This window comes from Monodelphis domestica, chromosome 7 (assembly GCF_027887165.1).
Source record: "Monodelphis domestica isolate mMonDom1 chromosome 7, mMonDom1.pri, whole genome shotgun sequence".
In the NCBI taxonomy this organism is placed as follows: Eukaryota; Metazoa; Chordata; class Mammalia; order Didelphimorphia; family Didelphidae; genus Monodelphis; species Monodelphis domestica.
The window spans coordinates 257212458-257219444 of NC_077233.1; the positions used below are offsets into that span (position 1 = coordinate 257212458).

At 36.5% G+C, this 6987-nt stretch overlaps 1 pseudogene; it reads left to right on the forward strand.

The window, feature by feature from the left end:
- Positions 1–3042: 3042 nt before the first annotated feature.
- On the forward strand, positions 3043–6621 carry LOC130455639 (V-type proton ATPase subunit F-like; annotated as a pseudogene).
- The last annotated feature ends 366 nt before the right edge of the window (positions 6622–6987 follow it).

The window sequence follows — 6987 nt, forward strand, 5'->3', positions numbered from 1 at the left end:
TCCCACAATATTGTTTTTGCTGTGTATGATGTTTTCTTGATTCTGCTTTTTTTATTCTGTATCAGTTCATGCAGTTTTCTCTAGCTCTTTCTGTAATCATCCTGTTCATCACTCCTTTATGCACAATAGTATTCCATCATCGATATATACAACAATTTGTTTAGCCATGCTCCAATTGATGAACACCCCTTAATTTCCAAATTTTTGCCACCACAAGAAGAGCTGCTATAAATATTTTTGTACAAGTAGGTTCTTTTCCCCACTTTTTTTTTAATCACTCCTGGATTCAGACCTTGGATTAATGAATCAAAGGGTATGTGTTGTTTTATACTCCTTTGACCACAATTTCAAATTGCTCTCTAGAATGGTTGGATCAGTTCACAGTTCGACCAGGAATGCAATAGTTTTTTTTTTGCTATTCCCTCCATCATTTATCATTTGCCATTACTGTCGTATTAGCCAATCTGATAGGCGTGAGGTGGTACCTCAGAGTTATTTTAATTTTCATTTCTCTATTCAAGAAGGATTTAGAACATTTTATTATGATTTTTGCCATTGGTTTTAGCCTTTACTGATAATGTTCAAGTGTAGGGGATGTGCCCCTGTATCTCAGGTCCACTTAACCACTAATAAGTCAGATTAGCTTTTACACAAAAATATTTACTTCCGCAGACATAATCACAAATATGCAAACTTAGTCTCCCAGAAAGTGGGACATAAAATTCCAAGAGGAGAAGGGCATTAGGATCACAGCTTATCTCAGTTACTATATAGCACTGTCTCAGTTCTAAGACCAAAAATCCCCAACAGGTTCAAGTCTCGGGCACCCTGGCTACTCAAGGCTTCCATGCCAAGTAGATTGGCTGCACTCTTTTTGCCATGATCCTGGTTCCAAAGCTGTCAAGGCTTAAATTCCCAAATCTCATGACTGAAATTGAGGAGGACAACCAACAGAGAACAGGGGAAAAAAAGAACATTCCACAAGCACATTTCTCAAACCCAGGGTCCAAGAGGAAACAAGTGAAGGAAAATCCATCCCCTTCCTGGTTCAGTTCCTGGTGTCTGTGATGTAGATGAACTGAGGTAGTCACCCTCTGGCCTTAATGGATGAGACCTGCAGAAAGAGAACAATGGAAAAGGGAGAGAACAAATAGGTCAGTCTCTTCAGTTTTAAAGATGCAGGCAGTCATTCAACATTCATACATAGTAGAATGATAGTGGAAGCAGTGGACTCCATGTTAAGCAAACTGGGCATGCTCAAAAGGCCCTTCATGTACAGCTTCATGGCTTCATGTTAGGAGAACTGGGCTTGCCCAGAGAAGTACAGGATATATATATATATTTTTATTTATTTTTATATATTTTTATTTATTTATTTATTTTATTATATATAATTTATATTTTATATATATTTGCATATATAAAATATATATTATATATATAATTTATATTATATATATTTGCATATATAAAATATATATTATATATATATAGTTTTAAAGTTTACATCTTAGAATTAATATACATGCTAAGAGGCAAAAGAGCAGTAATGGCTAGTCAATGGGGGTTTAGTGACTTGCCCAGGGTCACACATCTAGGCAGTGTCCATGGTCACATTTGAATCCAGAACCCCCGGTTATACTTTTTAAAAAAATGACAATAATATCAGTGAATGTAAGACTATAGATCAGTGATGGAGAAACTTTTAGAGACTGAGTGCCTAAACTGCAATCCTCACACCTATTTACACATCTCCCTTCTCCTTTCCCACTTATGTAAAGTGAGGACTTAAAGATTTCTTAAAATTTTTTTTCTGGAGGCAGCTAGATAGCTCAGTGGATAAGTGCCAGCCCTGAAAGCAGGAAATCTGGATTTAAATCTGAACTCAGATACTTCCTAGTTTTGTGACCCTAGGCAAATCATTTAACTTAATTGTCTAGCCCTTGCCACTCTTCTGCCTTAGAAGTGACTGATTCTAAAGAATAAAAGTTTTTAAAAAACTATTTTTAATTTTAAAAATCTTTTTTCACAACACATTTTCCCCCATACATAGACCTTGACTAGAGAGAACAAAATTACCACACATAGGCAAAGAGATCTTCATAATTTCTGTTCCCAAATCCATGTTGAACACTCTATATTCATAAAGTCAGGAGAATTTCAGACCATCCCTCTACCTCTGAAATCTGTGGGGCACCTCATTTCTCAGTATTTCCCTTGAACGTACCATCCCAAAATAATCCCGTGAAAAGCTGTTTCATCTTTCTTCTTTGGCCTCCTTGCTTTAGGCTCACAGAGGAATATCCAGTTGTCTTAGAACCCAGTTCCGCAACCTATACCCCCAGCTGTAAAAAGAAAATGAGATGTTGGCTCTACTCTCTGGAGACCTTGTGGCAGAGACATACCATTCTCTATCATCTCAAGAACCTTTAGGAAAGTAGAGTAGAGACTTTAGACTCTCTTTAGACCCTTCCATGGAAAGTAGGTTGAAGTCACCTGTTGCTCAGAGACCCTGATGTGCTTTCAACCAAAGTATTTAAATCCTTTCTCTACCTTTTCTGATATCACTTCTACCCATGGCAAAGTAGGGTTAAAGTTTAGGGAATTAGTAACTACATTAAGTAAGAAGAAAGAAAAGAACACCATATTGCCTTAGATAAATTCAAGTCGCCTAGCAAAGATGAATTAAGTCCTTGGGAACAGAAAGATCTGAAATACATGATTGCAGAGGTATTTAACAGTAATATTTGAAAGATCATGGAAAAATGAAAGAGGTACCACAAGATTTAAGAAGGGTAAATGCTGTTGCAATTTCCAAAAAAAAGGGAAGAGAACAGGATCTATTGTGGTAAGGAAATTAGGATGTTGATTAAGATCTTGAATAAAATATTTGATAAAGAGATCTCTGAGGGTACAAGCTACTAGAGAGTAGTTCATGAGATCAGAATTTGGAAGGAAGAATACAGGAACAGATTCTGGTCAAATGGTGAGGTCCTCTCACTCACTCACTCACTCGCTTACTCACTAGGCTTGGGTTGGTGAGCTTGTTCTCTCTGCCTGCTGTTGGAGACAGACATCAGAGACTTTACTCTTGTCTGGTGGAACAGAAGAGAGACCTTGGAATCCCATCTGAAGAGGGTTTCTACTTTTCTGATCAAGAGAAGTCATCTTTAAGAAGAAGCTGATAGGTCTGCTTTCTGGATAACAGTTTTGGAGAAGGAGAAAGATTGAAGCTGTTTGTCTGGACTCTGGGCCATACCAAGGCCACCAGATTGTCAGTTAGCAGCTGCCATCTTGGCTGATTGAATTTATATGTGTTTGGAGACTTTCTTTATCAAATTAAGTTAATTAAATAAGGATTTTAGGTAGATTTATAGTCAGATAGTGTTTTCAGGGTTTGTTTGTTTTTTTGTTTGTTTTTTAGTAAGTGCTAGGCTGGGGTAGCTGGAAGAGACAAAGGCTCTGTCATGAGACAGATGTAGAAAGTAGGTGAAATGTTAGTTCCCTGTTAGTTTAAGGCTTCCTGATTATTAATCTTTATTTTCATAGTATCAAACATAAATAAATAGCTTATATATATGCTTGCTATATGAAAATATAGTGTCTTCAAGAGCCTTCCTAAGGCTTCCTTGACCTAAGGAAGGGAAGCCATCCCTGGCTTGTGGACATCAAAAACAGTATCTTATCACATCCTCCTCCTCACAACTCCAATTATCCATTATTTCTTCACTATAAACTATATGCTAGAAGAGCTTGGTTTTGATTCCAGGGAAAATTCTGGAAAATAGCATTAAAAAGATTGTTGGTAAACCATTTAGAAATAGAAACAAAGGCAACAAGGTGTAAACGTGGTTTTTATCAAGAACAAGTCCTAGCCAACTAACCTTACTTCCTTGTTTTTTTGACTAACCTAGTAGGTAAAGTGAATGTTATATGTACATAATTTGTGTAGATTTTAAGGAAATTGTGCATAAATTCTCTCACAAAGTCTTATTTTGATGCCTTATTTTAGGAGTAACTCTAGTTTGTCCAAGTCTTTTTCAGTCAATCACAAGCCTTACCAGGCACTAATATGATAGAAAGGTTTTGAGTATGAACCCAGAAAGAAAGAAAGAAAGTTGGCTTTCTGAGGTTCAGTCTCATTAGTCATGGAGAAGAACTGTATCAGTAGACTGGCCATCTGATGATGAACATGGCAGCCCATGAAACAGGAAAAAAAAACAAACCCTAAATCCTCAATCCTGCTCAACCCCCATCTGCTTTTGCAGGGATGATGGCAGAGTGGCAGAAAGGAGACAGATAGTTTTTAAGTATCACCAGATTTTAGGCTGCCAACAAGCTTCAAATTCATCGCTACTCTAAAACTAAGATCCTTATCCACTGACCATATTGGACATAGTTGAGGAGCTGAACCGTTATCAATCTTGACAGTGTCACCATAAACAAAAGCTAAATCGAGGAAGGCTACCAGATAATCCTTGATGAGGCAAATAAAGAAGTTGTTGGAATGGATTTCATGGGCATGTCCACAGGCTACATGAAACATTATTCCATGTGACATTTGGTCATTCTGTATCGCACTACTAATGAAACATATTTACAAAAAGACAACTGTGAAAATAATTATAACTTGTATTTCTAAGGACAGAATTGGCAGTGAAATTCTATGGAGAACTTGATAAGATCTTCCAAATCAAATCAGCATAATTTTTCCTATAAAATGGTAACTCAAAAGTGGGAAAAATTGAAGATGGAATGAAATGCAGGGGAAATTATGTTTCAAGAGAAAGAAATCAAAGACTTATAGATTATACAGAAGTTTCATACTGCTAAATCATAAATGCTGTCTTCAGAAAAAAATTAATAGTCTGTGAACATGGTATCATCATTAAGAATGAAATATTTCTACCTTTAGATAGACAGAAAAGATTTCTGGTTGATATGGGAACTCTTTCTGAGTTGCTTGTCTGTTTATAGTTAGGCCATTGACCTATCATAGGTAAGGGGACAATTTGTAATAAGCAAGTGAGTGAGAATGAAAGAAAGATATGTTATTAAATAAGAGACGACTTTGAATTACTTTAATAAGTTATTTTTTTAATGGAAAATTTGAAGAATCTCCCCAAAGTTACTAAATATGCATACTCTTTGACTTGGTGACCCTACTGCTAGGACAATAACCACAAAGATAAAAAAATGAGGAAAGAAACTCATATACTTCTATCAGTTTTTTGCAGTGGCAAACAACTGGAAATTATGGAGATGCCCATCAGTTGGAGAACTGCTGAACAAATTATGGCATGTTAATATAATGAAATACCATTGTACAATAAGAAATAACAAGAGTTAGTTTCAAAGAAACCTAGGACGACTTTTATGACTTTATGCAGAATGAAGTGAGGAGGCTAGGAGAAAAAATTATACAATAACTACAAAAAAGTAAAGCCCAACAATTTTGAAAGATTTAAAAATTCTGATTAATGTAATGACCAACTAAGGTTATGGAGGAGCAGTGTGAAGAATTCTTCACATTTCTTGATAGAAATTTCTTCATAGAAATGCTACCTATTTCTTGAGCTTGACTCAAGATGCAGCATGAGCTGCATGAGCATATGGTCTTGGATATAGCCAACGTGGGAGTCTGTTTTGCTGGACTATACATATTTATTATAAATAGATGGGAGGAAAGAAAGCTTGGCAAGATGTCATATAAAGTCATCCTTAGATCTTCAAGGATTTAAAATGGAAAGGGGGAGGTTAGGGTGGTGGGAGGAGCCAAACGTTAGGAGGAGCTCTTCTGTGTGAGGCTAGCATCTTCCACCATGTCAGCACTGGGGAAGCTGATTGCGGTGATCGGAGACGAGGACACTGTTACAGGTTTCCTGTTGGGTGGCATTGGTGAGCTCAGTAAGAACCGCCATCCTAACTTCCTGGTGGTGGAGAAGGACACGACCATCAACGAAATCGAGGACACTTTTCGGCAGATTCTACAAGGAGAAGACATTGGTATCATCCTCATCAACCAATGTATCGCCAAGATGATAAGGCATATATTGGATTCCTACACAAACTTAATACCGGCCATTTTGGAGATCCCTTCCAAAGAACATCCAAGGACTACATCATACGGCGTGCTCGAGCCATGTTCACTGCTAAAGAGCACTAAGGAACACTCCACATCACTCTACCCTGAACATGTCATATTCTACTACTGAAATGAAAGGGGAAGGGCTCTTAGTACTTGCTATTTATTGGGCCCTGGAGTAAAGCCTAAGACAGAATGAAGACTGGAAAACATAAAGTCCACTTCCTCTGGAATGATTTCGTGCTATTTTTGTCAATGTTGATACAAAATTAAAGTTCATTTCCCTGAAAAATAAAATAAAATAAAATTGAAAGAGGGCTAACAATATATAAATATATAAAGTCTTTGCAAACCTTAAAGTGTTATAAAATGGAGATATGATTGGGGATGTAGACTCTAGAAGGTCACTCTATTGCAAATATTAATAATATGGAAATAGATCTTGATCAATGATATATGTAAAACCCAGTGGAATTGCTTGTTGGCTATGGGAGGCCCGGAGGGAAGAGGGGAGAGAAAGAACATGAATCATGTAACTATGGAAAAATATTCTAAATTTATTAAATAAACACATTTTAAAGTGTTATAAAAATGTATATTTTTAGGAGATTGCATACATAGATAGCTCCTTTCGGACCCCAGGTTTCTCATGAAAGTCATAATTTTTTAATGTTGTACTATTCAGCAAGTTGTGAAACATCATTGCTTCTGCATAATTAAAGTTGAATAAAAACACATGGATATGAATTGATATGAGCAATAAATATGGTGTCCTGACTACTCTATCTATATCACAAAGGGATTTTTCTAAAAAAGAAAAGAAAAAAGACCTATATCAGGGTTGGTGAATGTTTTCAATTTTGTGTACCCAAAATGCAATTTCAAACTGCCTGTGAGTCCCT